An 18227-nucleotide genomic window follows, 5' to 3' on the forward strand; every position below is an offset into this window, starting at 1 on the left:
CTGAGACCAAAATCTCAGCTCTCATTAAAAACTGACTTTGTAGCTCTCATGGATGCAAAGGAAAGCTTAACTCTCAGTGTAACAGATGCTGTGTAAACAGCCTAAAACAATAACTCCAAGAGGTATGTGTCTAAGCAGTTTGGGGTAGCTCTCAAATGTGGGCACTAACCTCAGGGCACACTGTCAAGAAGCAGGGCACAAACACCAAAGGAGTTTTCTTCAGTTAGGATTCAACAACCAAATAACAACTGTGCACTCTACTGTTAACCTTAACATGGAGTCATAAATACTGGGCATTCTGGCCTACACAGCCAAGCTTACTTTTGTGATAGTTGGTCCATTATACCAAAAATTACATCAAAACTCAGGTTACTCCCAGTCCCAAAAGACCTGTCACTCTCCCCAGGTTAAGTATTCCCTGTATCACTCACCAAAGAGAACTCTTGTAGCCAATCCTATAAATGCTAATTAAAGACCAGAAGCTCTCCATCACTGGATATATTTAAGAGCATGTTAGATGATCTAAATCAGTGGTCCCCAACGTGGTGCCCACGGGCGCCATGGTGCCCGCTGAAACATCTGAGCTAGCCCCAGCGCGCAGCACATGCATGGCTCCACCGCTGGAAGCCCAGCACGTGAGCAGGCCCACCCCTGGGCACCTGGCAGCCACGAAAGGTTGGGGACCATTGATCTAAATGGTGCTTGATCCTGCCATGCAGGCAACAGACTGGACTTGATGACCTCTAAAGGTCCCTTTCAGTTTGAGTAATCTATGATGCATTAACTAAGAGAAATAAGAGGGTTATTTCTAAGGTTAAAGCAGGTAAACGTACACACAAATGAGATACAGGCTTAGGTTCTAAAAGATGATAGTAGCTTTTATAATATGCAAGCTTTTATATGTCCTTTAAGTATAATCCGAGTTAAACAGCTGGGGACCCCTTGCTTAAGCTTAGAAATCTTTGCTCCTCCTAATTCAAACACCATAGGGGGTGGTAATTTCTCCTTACCAGGAATGTTCATTCCCTCGAAGTAGGGGTGTGTGTGTGTGGAGATAAGAGATTATTCTTCAGGGCTTTGGGAGAAGCAATCAACAAAGTTGTTTTGTTTTGTTTTGTTGTCCACTGATGTTCCACAATGGCCTATCTGATGTCAGTAGGCCTTTTGTTAGGAAGGGTATTTCACATTTGGGAATGATTCTCCCCTGACTGTCTACAGCCTTAGCTCTTTTATAGTAGCAGAGCAAACACTGAAATATTACCTTGTATAACATGGGCTATTAGACATTAGAAGTAAGATTAACACATGCAGCTTCCTACAAGCACTTCATAAAGTCTGAACATTAAACACATCCTTCTAACTCTAATATCTATTTTAAAAACACTAGCACCCAGGAGAGCTACACTGTTTTGCAGCTGTGCATTGTTCAGCGAGGCCTAGTGTCCTTGACATGAATTGGTACCTGGACTGCCACCATGTTATGTATTACCCTATTTACGACCCATACCCGTGGCAAAGAGTAGACTGGGAACATGTTCTATTGAAAGCTTCTGGGCTGTATCTAGGCCAGGGGTTGTCTGAATATGGCTCTGGATCTCAAAGATGGCTTTTGTTTTAGGCACTCCCAGCACACCAGGGGAGCATGCTTTGTTCTGCACTCGCTGAATGGGGTTAGTATAGGTTCCCTCTATGAACTTGACCGACTTTGCTTGCCTGTGTGTGCGCACTGGGGGCAGGACTTCCCAAGGAACATAGAGGCTGCTGTATGTCCCAGCTACTGTCAGTTTCCTTGCTCAGAAATCCCCAACTCTGCTACTTCAAGTTCTGCGCTCAAAAAGCCTTCTCTTTCTGCTTCCTCCCAGCACCACATTCACAACTCTTCTCTCCATTTTTTGTTTTGTTTTCCCTCTAACTACGCTGACCAGATGTAATAGAAAATCCAGAACAGTCCTGAATTTAAATGCTCTGTCCCAGTGTCTCAATGAAAGAGCAAAATGTCCCAAAAAGCCCTGCAGGAGCCCTGGCCAGTGCTCCACCATTTATTTCCCTTCCCCCAGCTACCAGGGCCCGCAGAGACACAGCGCTCCTCCTCCCCCTCTCTTCCCACAGAGCACATAGGTGGCTCCCTGCCTTGGCACTTCGCCAGCAAGCAGCTGGGATGGCTTCCGGAGTTCCTTGCACTCCAGTGTGCCACCCTGCAAGCCACCACCACCCCCTGCTCCACCAACATGCACCACGCAGCCCCTTCCCTCCCCTCACAGGGCTGCCTTTGTCATGCAAGGCCCCATCTTACAGTGGCTGCTGCTGCCACTACTGCTGGGAGGGAGAGGAAGACGCCACATCCAAGGAAAAGGCACGGAGGAGCCTCTCCTGGATCTCTGTGTTTTTTGAGCTGCCACTTGCACCATGGTGGGGACAGCAATGGCCCAGCTGGGGCACTGCCACCCCCTGGAGCCACACTGGGCTCAGAAGGTACGCTCAGTGCACTGTCGCTCTCTCTCCTCACCCCGCTGGGGGAATGGCAGAGCCTGGATACAGTTTGGCAGGGTTGGGGCTTTCTTACCATTCCCCACCCCCAACCCTTGGAGCAGGAAGCTGGAGTTGGTGCACGGGTGCCCTGCTATGCGTGGGGGAGTGGGGAAGGAGCTGAGCTTCCTCCCCCTCCCCATCCTGCAGGGGAATGGTAGTATTCTGTCCAGAAACTTTCCTGCAAAGGGGTATGAAGCTAAATAAGTGCCCAGACCGCTGCACCCCAATCCCTCTTACTCCCCTAGCCAAGATCCTGCATCCCCAGCTTGCACTGCCACCCTCTCTTGCTCCTGCATCCTACCTCCCATCCAGACCTCGCAATCTCTCTCCCTTCTACGCCCCACCTCCCTCCCAGATCCTGCATTACAACCCTATCCCACTCACTGGCAGCATTGTCTTGCACACTGAGCCCTTCATTTTTGCCTGTACCCCAAAGCCTAAGGGGGGTCCATAAAATTCACTAATTCCAGAATCCTGGAAAAATAAATGTGGCCTATGGGAAGCACTGTACATCAGTTCTCCGTGTCTTTTTCCCTTGCCGCATAGGTCTGGAGCACCAGAGGAGTTGTATCTCAGTTAGGGGCCACATCAGTGTGGGTTGGGTTTTTTGGACAACTTGGTTGGGTTTTTTTTGTTTTTCTTCTCACTTGTGGTCCCTAATGGATCTTTTTTCTGTGGGTCAGTGGCCCCCAACCCCAAAAAGGTTTCCCACCCCGGCCATAGGTTTCAAAGAAGAAATTATAACCTTTTGTGTTGGACATAAATCAATTTAATTTATTTAAAATGAAGTTTGATAAACTAACAGGAGTTAAAATGCTTAATCCGTTTAATAATTTAAATTAAACTGTTCTCCCCAGCTGCACCACTAGCAACTGGTGGGCCACATAAAGGGTTACATTAAAATAGGTGGTTCATGGGCCAAGAAGTTTGAGCACCACTGAAAGAGAGGCACCACTGGCCTCTCCCCCCGAGAGACTGCCCTGGGGCTCACCGCTGCTCCACAAAAGCCCACAGAGAGATAGGGTCTGTTACCAGGGCGGTGAAATCACCGGTGTCACTCCAGTGTGGATGATGGACAGAGTCTTTGTGAAGCTTCCTCACCCAAGCAGCTCATAGGTCTCTTCCATCTCTCTGAGTCTCAGGAAGTCATCAAGTCCAAGCCCCTGCCCAAAACAGGACCAAACCCAACTAAATCATCCCAGGTAGGGGTTTGTCAAGCTAAGACTTAAACCTCTAGGGATGGAGATTCCACCACGTCCCTAAATAAACCATTCCAGTACTTCCCCACCCTCCTAGTGAAATAATATGCAACTTGGACCTCCCCCACTGTAACGTGAGTGCCATCTGTCACTACTGTGAACAGCCTTTCTCCATCCTCTTTGGAACCTCCCTTCAGGAAGTTGGAAGCTGCTGTCAAATCCCTCCTCACTCTTCTCTTTTGCAGAATAAACAGACCCAAATCCCTCAGCCTCTCCTCATAGGTCATGTGCTCCAGGCCCCTAATCACTTTGGTTGCCATCTGCTGGACCCTCTCCAATGCATCCACGTTGTTTCTATAGTGGGGGAGGGGGGCCCCAGAACTGGACACAATACTCCAGATGTGGCCTCACCAGAGCCAAATAAAGGGGAATAATCACTTCTCTAGATCTGCTGGCAATACTCCTCCTAATGCACCCTAATATACCATTGGCCTTCTTGGCTACAAGGGCACACTGTTGACTCATATCCAGCTTCTCATCTACTGTAACCCCCAGGTCCTTTTCTGCAGAACTGATACTTTGACAGTTGATGATTTAAAGAGCGAGTTAAGATGCCATGTGAGGCAGGATGTAGTGTGTCTCTACAGGGAGGGTTTTCATTACTTGTCCCTTATATTTTTGAAGAGTGACTAAATGTTAACTGGGTTGTCTATGGTATATCAACAGATTGCTTTGGGCCGAATCCTAGCTTAAACTTTAAACTGTATCAGACCCTTTGTAAGCAGGTTGGGAAGTGGTCTCATTTGGCAATTATTAGGTGGTGTTTACATAATATAGGCATTGCCATCATGGTATTGATATATACATTTCTCAGTTTTACATATAAAGTAGCCCAGCCCCATTGATCACCATGGGAAATGTATCTTTCAAGCAGTGGTGGTGAGGGTTAGTGACATGGTCTTTTCCATCCTGTAACTGTCATGGTTAGTTCAGTATTGTCATTCTGGCTTGTGAGAATGGAGGGAACTTGATAGTTTTGCAGTAACTTCCAAAAATGCAGTTGCAGTCCATCTCATTAGGGCTCTACATTCCCGTTAATGTTAGGTTCACACTGGTGCTGCCACCGGCTCCAACCCCTGTCCGGAACAGCCCCTGTCAGCAGCAAGCTGAACTCCCCACGGCTGCTCTGGACACTGGTCCCCCTGCTTGTGGGACCCCACAGACAGGGCTGATCTGGATGAGAGCAACCTCTGTCTGCAGAGGGCCCTCTGCTGGGATGGAGCAGCCCCCTGTCCACAGCAAGTGGGAGTTGCTCTAGTCCCCTCTGATTACCAGTTAATTGGAACTGGTATATATCATCCATTAAGAGGACTAAAGAAGCTATCCCATGAAATTGTGGGATAGTTCTGGATGATTCCCAGGCCCTGAGTCAAATATGGTTGCATCTACACTGCAAAGTAATAGGTCTTGGATTCTGGGTCTCCTCTTGGATTGAGGCTGGACCCCAGGTCTGGAATCTACCCTGGGTTAATGCAATTGCAGTATAGTTGCATGATGGGGGGGGGGGCTCCTGCACAGCCCAGACCCATTCCTATTGGTAGAGGATGGTGGGATGAGTCCTTAGAGGGGTCACATGATACCCTTTACTTCCAGCTATGTGTCCATCTTGACCCCAGAAACACTACCCCCGGGGGCAGTACTTCCTGTGGCAGGTGGGAAGAGTCTAAGGGGTTGGGACATGGCCAATGGGATCAGGGGCTAATGTGCCCCTATTTTTCATTCAGAAAATATGGTCACTGTACCTCTAATGCACATTGGCTGCAAAGCCAGTCAGTATCCTGTGCTTGCAATCAGGGAAACCCCACAGCCTATACAATGTAGCTTTGACGTATTATGTATGGCAATCCCTGTTTCTAGCTATCTTTAATCTTTTATCTTTAACTTAGTTGTTCCTCCCATTGAGTAAGAAAGTGTTTGTTTACTCCAAAGACAGTAAAGGAAGTTGAATGAATTACTAAAGACCCACCTGGTGAAAACCTTTAACACCCTTCAGAATAACAGTATTATGTCAGCAAGGTGGATCAGGTAATAGTTTGTATTGGATCAACTACTTCTGTATTATTGTTGTAACCCCCTTTTCCCTCCCCGGGGTTACTCGGGAGCAGGTCACACTCACAGGTGTGCCTGGGCACCTGATAGTTTCAACGTAAAAGGAGATCCTGAGCACCCCAGTGGTGATACTTAGTTGGTGATACCCTATCCACTCCCTTGCTGCTGTCCCTTGCTCATAAAGAACATATAATGGTGGTGCCTCCACCTGGCTGGCCCTGTCACGCACTAACTGGTGTGCCTTGAACCTGCAGGAATAAACTTCTTCCACCAATAAACTGGATCTAACTCCAGAACAACAACTAGAAATCATAAATAATATACATCTAATAGACTGCATTAGAATGCACAACCTTTGTTTAACTTAAACACGCTTTAGCAAATTAACAGTGAATAACATCAATTAACAAAGTACACAGAAGTAAAAGGAACTTATCTAGCTGCCAACATTTATCCCACCCCAGTGTGCACACCCCTGGACTCAGAGTCCCAGACTCTTGCTTGTGTGGGTGCCCTTGAAGAACTTCAGCTGTAATGGGGATTCTCTGTAGGTTGGGTGTATGTGGGTCCAAGCTATGCAGTAGCTCTGGTTCACTGGGTTGGCCTCTCTGCCTCTTTGAACCCAGAGTTAGTCTGTATCTCTGAGGCCTGTCCCAGGCAGCATTTCCCCAAAGATGCCCAGTTACTCACAATCTCCTGTGTGCTGGATGCAGAGTAGCTTCTTAGACACAAGTACAGCCAAAGGGCCTCCCCTCCAAGGCAATCAGAAGCAGCCTACTAGATCCCAGTTCCAAAGGCTCACTGTCCAGTCTAACTACCACATAACAGCTCCAGCTCAAACTCCCCCACGGCAGCAGCCTAGCTCCCTTTCTGCTCCAAAAACAGAGGGACGAGTCCACAGACTGCTGAGTCTTCCTCCACACACATGGAGAGACTCAGATCTCCCACACAAGAGTAACTTCCTTCCTGTTTTTCCCAAGGGCTCATGGGAATTGTAGTCTGAGGCTGGATTGCAGCACATAGGGTCTTCCCAGAAAATAAGCAGATACACCTTTAGTAAAGGGACTACGTTGTTTTCACTATGTAGATAGAGTACCTAAGGCAGAGATGTTAAAGCCAACATGTTCAGACTTGTCTGCCTAATATTAAATCCATAACTAGGTGCTTAATTTGAGGCACCCAGGTTTGAAAGAAACCTGGACTACATTTTAGTTGAAGGGAGGAATAACATACATTAACTAATTTCCTAGAAAGCAGGAAGCTAGAATTCAGGATTTCCTATTCCCCAGCCCAAACATCCTGACAATACAACCTTTGCAAATCTGTCTTATCACAAGAAGAAAGCTGCTTCCTCCAGAGGCTGTCCTCCTGAGGTAGAGAGAGCTGTTAAGCTGTATTGTCCCTGAGGCCTGGCTGACTGATGGGGAGGTAATGCATCCTATGGGGAAAGGTATACAGTAAACCCTCTGAAGGGGCAAAAGATTTTGGGAGAGTGATCCCTTAGAATGGAATATTCTGGGGCTAAGAGACTGGTCTGGTCCTCTTTCCAGATAGATTCCCATCTATTGTAAGAGGAAGGGAGAAGAAGCTGAGTGATTACCTCAGCTCACCTAGGTGCTGCTAACGGGGGAAATGGAGGATAAACAATGGCTAGTGGAAAGGAGGGGGTCTCAGGGAGCCCTTCTCCCCACCACAAGGGGGCTAGCCCTGGGAAACTTTTAGAAACCTTTGGTTATGTTTTACTTTCACAGAAAAATCCCTTAATTTAGATTTTTCTTTGTCTCAAATGACACATTTAGCTGTGTTTAGAACCAGACTGTTCCCAGTAAACTTCTTTATGGATCGGAATATTTGGCTCTCACTTCTGACAGCATTGCAGCCAACCAAACACAGTGCAGTCCCTGGACTGTTCCATTCTAGTGCCAATTAGGACACAGGTCTCCCAAAGTTGAGGGGGGGAGGGAGGAAGGAAAAACCATGGTATCCTCGCACAAGACAGCTGAGCAGAACTGACTAGACACTTAGGAAAGAGAGCCAACTGCATCATCCTACAGGATACTGTAGCAGTTATTCCATCTAGCAGTTTTAAGAAATAAAATGTTAGGTCCTTCGTTTTCCATTTTTATTTTATTTACAGTTTCCTGGGAACTTCAGTGTTCATTTTTTGCACCACTTAATTCTTTTGTAATTTCCCAGTTCTCTGGGTAAATATCACTTCTGCCAGTTCTTGTTCTTTTAAAACTTTCAGGACCCCCTATATTCTGAAATGTTGTTGGATACAGGTTTTTAAAACCATTTTAGCATGAACATAGTTATTTGCTTTGAAAGCTGATAATTTCCTTGCTACCTGTAAGACTGGTAATGTGGATGTGGGATTGACAACAGTACATACACAGGCTCTTGAGTTATTCTAATATTTGTGACTCAGCTCCCTGCTCTTGAAGAAGAGGTGGTAGCTTGGTAATCTGGACCATGCAAGTAACTGAACCACCATCTAGACTTCTGGTTCTGAGTGATCCACCTTAAAATCCTTTTAAGAATTAAATTTGCTTCTCTCAGCTTTTTTTTAAAGCTTATGTCTAGGTCTACACTAAACTTCTGATAGTAAAATAATATCAATTAGTGGGTGGTTTTAGCAAAAGCAGTGATGTAGACACACACATGCCAGCATAAGTGTTTATAGTTTTCACAATTCTCCCACCTCACAAGGAAACCATATAGTTAATGACCATATTTCCCTATGCTGAATATGGGGCACCTGGTAAAATTACTCCTATTCAAGTGAGTTCAATGGCAAGCAATCAAAACTATGCAGTACACACATTCAAATTAAGAAAAAATACTGCAGAGTTTTATTCTATTTACCTTGTCTTTAAGGCTCTACAGTTCGCAGGTGAGAGTGGGGGCATAGGGGAGAGGAGAGGTGAGGTCAAATGCCCATAAACTTCTCTCACTTTAAAGGGCAGCGCTGCACAGCTGAGCTCAGCTGCTGTGCAGCATTGCCCCTTTGAATGCTGCCTCTGCATTTCAAAGCAGTAGTGCCACACACCTGATCCACAGCTCAGCGATGCCCCTTTGAAAGGCTGAGATGGGGTTTCAAAGTGGCAGCACCGTCTAGCGCTCAGGGTCAGCTGGGGATTCCCCAGCAGATCCTGGGCTCTGTGCGGCATTTCAGCAGAACCCAGGATCAGCTGGGGAGTCCACAGCTGACCCTGGACACTGCGTGACATTTCAAATCAGCAGCGCAACATGGAGCCCAAGATAAGTAAACTGACCACAATTTAACATCCTTAGTGTTGATCAATGGATCACACCCTCCATGCCTGGCTGAGTCCCCAAGACAGACCTGTCTCTTCTGGTACCTGACACCACTTCTTCCTGAGGTAATATGGAGGGGGAGCACATGGGGGTCACACATCCTCCCCAGATCTGTCAGCATTCACACCAGTAAGTGGCCAGGCATTTTTGGAACGGTGTGGGAAAATAGTTCCAGGAGCTGCTTTGTCATGGAATGGGGAGAGGCACAAACTAACCCCTGTCTTTGCAGAGCTCATCTCTTCTTCCCAAACTGTGGCTGGAGCAGTTGCTCTTCCTGCGTGCACAATGTCAAAAGGCAGCTAACACCTCCAGAACACTGCTGGCCATTGACATAACCCAGCTGCCTCCTGTTTACCAGCTACAGCACAGGCAGGAAGAGGTTAAATGCTGATGCATTGTGCACCAGGACTCTAGAAACCTGGCTGTAGGAGCTTCTACCAAGCAGCCAGAGCGGTGGCTCCATAGAGGAGGGGTTCTATGGGATGGAGAAGGCCCTTGCTCCCTGGTGGCCCAACCCAGGGTGGATGGGGGTGAGTGGGTAAAGAGGGTGCTAAGTTTCTGACTGAGAAGGGGGAGGGAGGGGAGAGCCTTCAGGTTGGGCCTGTAAACAGACTGGCAATTGCCGCCTTCTCCCCCTCCCCTGCCATGCCAGAGCCAGAGCACCAGCACTGTGTAAGTCTTTGCTATGTACTGATCTTGGCTCCTCCTGGCAAGCAATGCAGGCTAGAGGGTCTTGCATTTTCCTGGGGGACTGGCTCAGCCAGAGGCATTGGGGAGGGGGGGGGAGGGAGGAAGGAACTTGTTAGTGAGTTGAGCACTCTGCCTGGAGCTTGCTCTCTGCATGTGCCAGGAATGGGAGGCCCCCTGCCAGAGGACGTATAAAGAAGCAGCAGGATTGAGCTGGTGGCAAAGGGACACATTAGGGAGGGGACAGTGAGAGGGGGATCACATAAAGGGAGAATGGGTGAGCAGCAGAGGCAACACATAATCAGCCACTGCCTGGCGCCTACCCACACAGAATGCAGTGCTCAGCCAGTGCCAGCTGGAAACGGGATGGGGGGGGGGGGGGCAAGGCTCTTCTAACTGAGAACTGGCATATAGCAAGGGTTGTGCTGATGGACCAGCAAGAGCAGCAGCTGATCCTATGTGCTATGTCTTTGCCCTGCTACTAGCCTTGCTGAGCTCGTCTCCATCAGTCGCTGGACCACCCACTCACTGCTGGTGGGTGGGCAGCTGGCAAACCAAGAACAAGCCAACAGGACCCGCAAATGCTGATGGGGGGGGGGGGGGGGAGGGGAGGTGTGTGCCGGGGGAAGGATGGGGAGACAAAATGACACCATTTGTTTGCTTTTATGAAAAAGTGCAGACACCTTGCAGGTAGACTTACATATAAGACTGTTCCTTTAAAAACAGGACATCTGGTCACTTTAAATATAGCTATGCCAGCAAGCTTCCTAGTGGAGAACTGGCCTGTATGCTCTTCAAGGCTTGACACTCTGACTACATCTAGACTGCAGGCTTCTTTTGGAAGACGCTTTTCCGGAAGAGAGCCTCCATACAGAATGGACTTTATCTTGCATTTAAGCTGTGATTACTATGGATGGAGTGGCCACATGGGCACCTAAGTTTTTGGGGGTTTTTTTCTCTTTCCTCCCTCTTTCTTGTCCACACATGCCTTTTTCCGAAAGGGCTACTTCCTTGTAGAAAGAAGTTTACCAATGTCAGAAAAACCCCTCTGTTCTTCGTATGTATGTATTGAAAGAACACGATTGCAGTGTGGACATAAGTGACATTTTTTCAGAAAAACTATAGGGATAACATATTAATGTATTGAAAAGGATTCCCCCAAATGGAAGTGAATCCCCATAATGTGTTCCCCACAACTTAAAGTGTTTAGATTTATTATTAATTCTTCTTATTATTATATTAAGATTGTTAAATGTTTAGATTTATTATTATTATTATTATTATTGCCCCTTTAGAATATAATGTATTAGGTCATGTAACTTAGAACTGTTAAGAATATAACCCTTGTAGCCAGAAACAGCCCCCCCCCTCCCCCCCCCCCCCCCCCCCCCCCCCGTGTCCCAGGGCATGCTCAAGCTTGTGCAAGGGGGTGCTTGAAATTGACATTGCAGAGATACATTGTAACAATGCATTGTCAAGGCATTAACTCTGCTATGGGAGCCAAGCCCTGTTATTGACTAAGGGCATTGTTACATAATTGACGCCTGTTCTCTTTAAAACACTGTAACTTTACTTAGCACTCAGAAAATGTTTTAAGCAATACCACCCAGAAACTTTTGTAACTACAACTTTTATTATTATACAAAATACTGTATGAATGTATGAGAGAGTGCTTGGACAATGAATGAATGGTTCTGAGAGGTGCCAGCCTGAGAATACAGCAACAAAGGGCTGAAGAAGGCGTCAGGTGCCAGTGCAACCAAAAGGTGTCAAGTGGAGAAAACCAAGTACTGGAGGTCTACCCGATGAGATCACTGACAAGCACCTGGCAGCCACCCTGAAGACATCAGCATGATGCAGCAATTTCCATAGACTGGCATAGGAAGAAATTCCTATAAGAACTGGACTAAAAAACTATGGAATCAGAGTCCAAGGTTCTGCTGCCAGCCCACCAGAAGATTCAGATGCGCATCTGATCAGGACTTCGCTCCCCACTACCATCACTTGTGTACAGAATACCTGGCCAGTATTCTGCCACAAGCAACTTCCAGGCTGGTAACTACAACAAATACACAGAACCTGAATGAATGGATGAATGAATGTTTATATGTATAAGGGTTAAGTAGTTAAACAACGTTGTTTACTTCTATCTTTTCTTTTTTTATTATTCTCTTTACAATAAATGTGGCTTTTTGCCTTATCCCCCTCATAAGATCCTGCTTGCTTTTATTTGGTATAACAAAATGGCCAGTTTTTCTGGGGAAAAAACTATGCTGTGTAGACATACCCTCAGTCATATTGCCTAAGTTAAAAGGTTGGCTTTGGATGGCAAGGGTCTCTAATAAGAATTAAACTTCACATCCTATGCTCTTAAGGCATGATCCCATACCCATGAAGTCAGTGGGAGTCTTCCAAATGACATGAATGGGAGCAGTAGCAGAACCGGAGTGTAATATGCCTGTAAATCTCATTATAAGAACGGCTGTACTGGGTCAGACCAAAGGTCCATCTAGCCCAGTAGCCTGTCTGCAGAGTGGCCAGCACCAGGTGCCCCAGAGAGGGTGGACCGAAGACCATGATCAAGGGATTTGTCTCCTGCCATCCTTCTCCAGCCTCTGACAAACAGAGGCCAGGGACACCATTTCTATCCCCTGGCTAATAGCCTTTTATGGACCTAACCTCCATGAAATTATCTAGCTTCTTTTTAAACTGTTGTAGTCCTAGCCTTCACAGCCTCCTCTGGCAAGGAGTTCCACAGGTTGACTACATGCTGTGTGAAGAACTTTCTTTTATTAGTTTTAGATTAAACTTTTTGGAAAAGGGTCAGTTTTCTCTTGTGTTTGTATAGTACCTAGTACAATAAGGACACAATTCTCATTTCAGCATAGCCACAAATTATTTATTAAATAGTTATTTTAGTAGGGGTGATTACAAAGTAGCATCCTATAAAAGAAAACGGGGATTTGAAGGAAAAGAATCTCAATGCATAGCGTAGCACCAAAATTGGAGCTCACATAGAGGTCAAAGGAAAAGAGGTTGAGCAGGAAACTCATCCTTTAGGCTAGGCCTATTAATTGTTATATTAATGGAACTGTCTACTACAGCTTAGGTCTAAATTTGTCAGTACATGAAGTGAGGTTTCTGGCAAATATCAGGAAAGGTATCACACTTCTGACTGTGCTATTTCTTTGCTCTCCTACTTTAATTTAATCTTTTAATAGGTCTTCTTGCCAATCTCTATGATGCCTATTCAACTTGATCAACTAGAGCGTGTCTAGACTACAGTGTTTTGTCCACAAAAGTGGACTTGTGTCGGCAAAACTATACCTGCATCTACACTACTGCAGAGTGCTGTCAACAGCGGTGTGACGCCCCGCTGCCATCTCGCGGCGGTACCCCCAAGTTTCTCCCGTGATGTGTCCCTGCACCAGTGCTCCAAGTCCTCCTGTCTACCCTCTTGGTCCACCTTTGTCTTCGGTTTCCTTCTCCCAAGTAAGGCGGGAGGGGAAGGGGGGCCCGGGCCCACCCACTCTCACAGGCCCCGGCCCAGGGCCCTAAGGGTGCGGGTTTAGCTCAACCCGCCTTGGCTGACGGGGTGTGCACCCTTAACACGCCAGCCCACCAGTCACTCCTGACTCTGCCCTGGGCCACTTCCTTCCCCCTCCGCCGGCGGAAGACTCACCGTCCCCGCTCGGGGTTTGCTCCGGGGAACTACCGGGGGTGGGTCCGCTGACTCCTTGGCGGGCCGTCCGCTCGCCTCCGTCCCGGTGTGCTTCCCCCTTTTCCTGCTCCCAGTGTCGGCGTTTTAAACCTGGCGCCGGTGTCCCGGCGTCAGTGTGTCTCGGCTGACCCCCCCTGCTCCGCCCGGACGTCGGTGCGTTGCCCCGGTAATGCGGCTGATGCCGCGGCGCGCCTCTCATGACGTCACCTCCCCCCTCCGCGCTGGGGCTGGGGGCGGCACGCGCGGCTGCCGAGCAGCCCGGGCAAAGCCGGTGGCTGCCTGGCCTCCCGCTCCACAATGCCTCCCGAGGGGCTGCCCCCGCCTGGTGCGGGCGTGCCCCGTCACAAGCGGTAAACCTCATTTAGGAGGAATAATGCCTTTTGTTGACAGAGTTCTGTCAACAGAAGTCGTTATTGCGTCTACACTCATGTCAACAAAGTGGCTTGCTTTGTCGACAGAACTGGATGTAGTCTAGACACTCTTTGTAGAGAGAAGCTTTGTTGACCGCATCTGTTGACACAGCCTCTGTTGACAAGAGCCTGTAGTCTAGAAGTACCCCTATTTCTTTAAGTAGTGTATTCCTAGAATTTCTCTGGAGAGATAATCTTCGTTCATATCTCCTTCCTTGTGATCGTCCATTTAATAGTATCTAGTTTCTTTTTGACTTTTAGTGATTATGGTGAATATAATGTATATTTGCACCAGATCCCAATCTGAAAATTAATTGCATAGCTATAAACTCCACATGAACTCATATCCAGATATATTAAAACACAGCCTAAATGACCATTTGTATTCTGACCCCATTCTCTCCATGAGCAAGCATCTCCATGGAGACTTGTACACTGTCAGTGAACGATATACATTTAGGGCATGTTGACACTACAAACTTCAGTTGACATGCAGCCATTGCAGTAGTCACTGTGGTTTTTCATGTCTATGCTACTCTCCTTCTATTGGTGGTGCACCTCCTCACCAGGAAAGCTCTCACCATCTTAAAAAGGACAATGTGGAATCCTGCTGCTTGGTCTCAGCTTGTTAGCTCTGTGGGGAGTTGAGAGCTGAGCAGTAGTCAGGCTCAGTGCTGCAGCTCCCTGCCTACTCTGGAGTGACAGCTCCAACCCTGAATCCACAGGATCCACAGCATAGAACCTACCAGTCTTTCTTTTCAGTTTCTATGAGCCCCATGTTGCAGAGTGAGATGTGAAATTGACAGCCAGCAGCCAATGTAAGTAATACAGTGTCGGTATTGACAGTCACCCTCACCACAATCTCATGGAGGTGTAGTAATGTCAGTGTAGTGGGGCATTCACACTGGAGGGTGCAAGACTGTAGTATAGACATTGACATAGGCCTTTCATGAAGCTAGGTCTGAAGTGCACCCAAGCCCAACCCTGCACCATACAAAGCATGAGCAACAGTAGCCATATACATAAAGCAGGTTCTCAGTGGTATGTGTAGGTCAGTTGTTGTTGATACAATACACAACAGAGGCAGATGGAATCTCAGGGCACGTCTAGACTACCTTTGGCTTCCGAAAAGATATGCAAGTTTGGCGTGAATTTGCATATCATCTTTGATCCCTTTTTTGGAAGTTTAAAAAAAAAAGCAGTCTAGACGGGTTTTTTGCGCGCACACCCTTTTTTTAAAGAACCCTGTAAACCTCATTTTTGATGAATAAGAGTTCTTTCGAAAAAGGGGGGGTACTGCTTTTTTTTTTTGTAAAAACTCTTCGGAAAAAGGGATCAGAAGAAGATATGCAAATTCACACAATTTGCATATCTTTCAGAAGCCAAGGGTAGTCTAGACTTGCCTTCAGGAACTGGAGACAAGAATATGCCTGGATGCAGATGAAAATGAGCCAGTGGCAATGATCAGGCAGTTCAATTTGAAGGAGGGAAGGAAGGTTGGAATGAAGGAGAAAGGGAGGCAAGAGAGAATGAGGTCAAGAGAATCAAAATAAATAGGAAGAAGACTTCAGAGTTAGGAACTACATGATGAGAGGTGGATTTGGGGTTGGTAGAAGGGAGGACAGAAAAAAACAGAAGTTCATGCCAGAGTATATGAATCCAATATGCAAGTACATACTAAGTTGCCAGAATTTTAACAGAATAAATAGTCTGAACTGCCCTAACTTTAGAAATAACTTTTGTCAGAAGTGTTAAGTGTCAAACAGGAAGATGAGTTACTCGTATACCTAAGGAACCTTGGACTGGAAGGTGTTTATTTGGATGGTATATGAAAGTGGATCGTTGTTACTATTGTGTGGATCCACTTTCTAAGAAGGTTTTAATTAGGAATGGTGAGCAGAAGAATAGAAAGCTCTGACATTTGCCCAATACAATGACTGTTAGTGAATGACTGAGGAAAGTCAGAGGCTAATATTCTGACTCTATCCTGAACCATTGAGTTTTGGGTGCTTTGCCATTTAATTGTATGGAAGCATTTTACGAGCAGTGTGAGGTATAATGAGCACCTCAAAGGAGCTTTAAAAGCCTGAATGCTGTGTCAGTTTAGGAATGAAAACAACAGACACTTGAAATCATAGTTTCTCTGGCATATTATCTGCCAAAGGCATTGTCTGAATGAGAACTAGAGTTCTCATCATCGATCCACCAATGGTAACTTTTCTGTGCTTGGTGGAAATAACATGGACAATGCCTGTGTCATCTAGACTGGCACTCAGCTATGAGATGGTATGTTGCCTATGCAATAGCTTCCACCATAGCTACTACCAGTAGAACTGTGCCAGTAGTAGCAATAGCAGAAAATCTTAGACATGGACAAAAGGGGCAGAGATCAACAGGAGAAGCTAGGGTCAGGCCCTGCTGTCAATATTTTCCTTTCAGGGATGATGAGGTTACTATATTACTAGACAGTGAAGGCCTTTCTAAACTGTGACTGAATCATACATGTTTCAGATTAAAAAGGAAATGGTCTGTGGAAAAACAACCAGCTAAGGACAGATTAATGAATAATTTCTTCCAAACTGTTTCCTATCCCATGGAGCACAGAGCAAGATTGTCCTCTTGACTCTGCTGCAGTTTTCACTGGCATGAGTCTTTAGTAGCTTACTATGAGCCATGACCCTGACATCTTATCTAATACTTTTTATCTTTCCACTGAGATATTCTTTTTTTTCCAAATGTGTAAAGTATGTTCCACTCTGTTTTCTGCATATACAGGAAGAAAAGCATGGTTTAGCACTCATTTGTACATACCTATAAACAAATTTTCTCTTGTGAGGTGGCTGAAAAATTTAAAAACTTGTGTGTATGTCTATAAAGTGGAATTTAAGAACCATGATTTTAATTATGATATCAAGTCTAGGAAAAAACTGAGTTAGCAACTTTCACTTCTGTTAGCAACTGTCATAAGTGAGTCAACCTCAAGGCTAATTTTAGCTATACTTTTTCTGGATTGTGGAAGCCTTTGTGCTACACTGTTGGCAAATACGGTTCTAGTCTGACAACTTTTTCATTGCTCCATGCCCTAACTATGCACAAGCTTAATACAAACATTCTCTCATTTTTTAAATTCAGAGCAAATCCACATAGAAAATCCAGAATAGAATTGCTTATGATTTATTCTAAGAAATGTAAAATGCTTGTAAAACACATCAAGTCTATTTCGACTTCTCTCTCTGTTAATAAAACTCAACATGTCACAATCCAAATGAGCCAATGAATACAATCTAGTCAAGCAAAGCTAGATGTAAAATGACTACAGACAGATTCCTGCCTTGCGAAAATTACACGGCACAGAGAGAAAGCAAGTTACACAACCCAGTTATCAGAACAACAGAGAAGAGTTCACCAGAAGCTTTGAACCTAAAACGTCCCTCTCTGAATAGGCTTTTATCATAGAGGTTAGAAAAATCTAAATTGAAATCAATTTTGCAAGAGCCTCTGGAGACATTCCTTCCATGCATACATTTTTTTAAAATGCCAAATTCCAAACCAGAAAAGTACAAATGAGAAAAAGGTGGCTTTCATACTTTCTCAGAATTCAATGCCTTAGTCAACACAACTTCCTCTCTTCTTTTCTCCCTTCTGAGTTAAAATACTCTGCTACACTTAATTAATTCCCAGTGTTTGATTTAGTGGGTCTAGTAAGGACCCACTAAATCAAATGCTGAGTGTGTCCCCTGGTTAGCCCCAGTACTCCTTACAGTCACAAGGAATAAGTGAAGCTGATGGGAGCATTTGCTTCCATTGACCTCCCACTGTAAAGATGGTACTAAGCTCGTCTTACAGTATGACGACTCCAGCTACATTATTGACGTAGCTGGAGTTTGCCTACCTTAAGCCAATCTTCTGGGTCTAGAGTATAGGTTCTGGAAGGCCCTCATAGCTGTGAAACTGTAGAAGGGTGCTGAAGGAGTCATCGTTTCTCTTCTCTTAAAGTAGGTGTCAAAATCCCCTTGCATATGGTGTCAAACCAGTTCAGCTGCATGGAGAGATGGTTGGAATGCAAAAGAGAAAAATGAATAGCAGAGCTGAGGACAGTTTTGCATTTAGCAGTAAAGCCTGAGTTTATTAGGCTATTTGGAGTTCAGAGAGATAAAAATACAATATATAGGATACATGCAGCAGCACAGTAAAGGTACCTAGGAACTGGCAGTTACTCACAGGTTTTTCTAACGGTCTAATCCTGCTTTCCTT

The 18227-nt window shown here is 45.8% G+C and overlaps 1 protein-coding gene across 2 annotated transcripts in view; it reads right to left on the minus strand.

Moving 5' to 3' along the window:
* IL15 (interleukin 15) overlaps positions 1–17884 on the minus strand; it is a 97303-nt gene extending 79419 nt beyond the window's left edge. The window contains exon 1 of one of the 2 annotated variants that reach the window (XM_075929903.1): positions 17866–17884. The gene's annotated coding sequence lies outside the window, so the exon portion shown is untranslated. Of the gene's footprint in view, positions 1–6527; positions 6686–17865 lie in introns of those variants that run through there. The other variant, XM_075929902.1, reaches the window with a different exon arrangement.
* Between the last annotated feature and the right edge of the window lie 343 nt (positions 17885–18227).

The sequence above is a fragment of the Pelodiscus sinensis genome, chromosome 5, assembly GCF_049634645.1.
Source record: "Pelodiscus sinensis isolate JC-2024 chromosome 5, ASM4963464v1, whole genome shotgun sequence".
NCBI lineage: Eukaryota > Metazoa > Chordata > Testudines > Trionychidae > Pelodiscus > Pelodiscus sinensis.